We start from the raw sequence: 2028 nt of genomic DNA on the forward strand, positions 1-2028 counted from the left end.
TATTATTATTATTATTATAGTTATTGTTGTTATTGCTATTATTGTTGTTTATAATTTGTACAATTAACCTCCCTGTGGTTCGTCCTCGGTCATGTTAGGTTATTTATTACTTCGACACTCCTGCACTTAGAAGAAGACATCAATCTTTTAGTCGTGTCAAGTTTTTAACACCGTTGTCGGGGAGGTAAATTCTTGTACAAATTATAGTATTTATTTTATTTTCACTTTTCACTTTTCTTGTATCTAACTTTGTTTCTTTTATTTTGTTTCTCCTTTTTTTGTTTTCTTCTTCCTTTAATTCTACTCCTAAATATGCATGAGAGTGTGGTCACGTATATTAAGTAGTGGACTTTGTAGGGTATCCTCACCATTTTCAGAAAATATAGCCAAAGAAAATAATCAATCACTTCATAATGAGAATAATGAGAATAACCGTGCTAGAACACTTAGAGACCACATGAATCCCACAAGAACAAGTGCACCATCATGCATAGTTTTTCCTCCTGATGCATCTCATTTTAATTTTAAACCAGGTATTATTCAACTTTTACCTTCTTTTCATGGTTTAGAATTGGAAAATCCACACTTGTATTTAAGAGAATTTGAGGAGGTCTGCAACATGTATAATGACTCAAATTATAGCATGAACACCATTAGATTGAAGTTTTTTTTTTATTAAAAAATAAAGCTAAAACATGACTGCAAAATTTAAGACCAGGATTTATTCGTGTTTGGGATGAAATGCAACAACAATTTTTAAAGAAGTTTTTCCCATCTCATAGAACAAACTCTTTCAAGAGACAAATCACCACTTTCACTCAAAAACCAGGAGAAACATTTTACAAATGTTGGGATAGATATCGAGATTTGCATAGTACTTGCCCCCATCATGGTTTTGAAACATGGAGATTGGTTTCACATTTCTATGAAGGGTTAACACCTAAAGATAGGCAAATGGTTGAATTGATGTGTAAATGGTTAAATTGATGTATAATAGAACTTTTGCAAATAAAGACCCTGATGAAGCAATGGAGTACTTAGACTTGTTAGCTGAAAATGCTCAAAATTGGGACACCACGGGTACTTATGAGGCACCGAGTAAAACTCAACCTCATACATCTAGTGGAGGTATGTACAACCTTAGGGAAGATCATGACCTTCAAGCCAAGTTTGCATCTTTAGCTAAAAAAGTCGAGGCACTAGAATTGAAAAAGAGTGGTCAATTAAAATCCGTTGAAAACATTGTGTGTCAAATCTTTCTGTGAAACATATGAAAACTCAACCAATGACTGTTTAACTTTGTCCTCTTTTAAGGAATGTCTCTATGAAGAAGCTCATACTTTAACTAGTTTCTAAAGGCCCAATAATAGCCTATACTCGCAAACATACAACCCTGGTTGGAGAAATCACCCAAACTTCAGTTGGAAGAGTGAGAACAACAATGCACAAACTTCACAACCACAGTTTCAAGCACACCATAATTTCCAAAATTCTCATGGATATGCACCTCCTTATGCTCCACCTCCTAGAAGAAATCTTGAGGAAACATTGCATGCATTCATTGAAAAGCAAGAGACAATCAATACTCAACTTGCTCAAAACATGACAGATTTTAAAGATACTCTTGCTAAATTAACATCTGCTCTCAGTTTCCAAGAGAAAGGTAAGTTTCCATCTCAAACACAACAAAATCCCAAAGGGCAATACAATGCAAATGCAAGTAGTTCCGGAAGCCAACACATGGATCAAGTCAAATCAGTCACTACTCTGCGCAGTGGTAAGGTTATTGAAAAACCCTCTCTTGAACCTTATGAGAAAGATGATGAATAACAAATAAAAAAGTGTATAGAAATGGAAAGTTCCTCAGGTCCTCATATAAGAAATGTTTGTGTTTTTGGTGGATCTAGTTCTGGAAAAGAAAATGACTTTTTAGAATCAGTAAATCATCTTAGTTGGGTGCTAGCTGAGATAAAGATTCATTTAGTGTATGGGGGAGGCGGTCTTGGGTTAATGGGAGGTGTGTCAATA

This window comes from Populus euphratica, unplaced genomic scaffold, assembly GCF_000495115.2.
Source record: "Populus euphratica unplaced genomic scaffold, PopEup_1.0 scaffold139.1, whole genome shotgun sequence".
Taxonomy (NCBI): Eukaryota; Viridiplantae; Streptophyta; class Magnoliopsida; order Malpighiales; family Salicaceae; genus Populus; species Populus euphratica.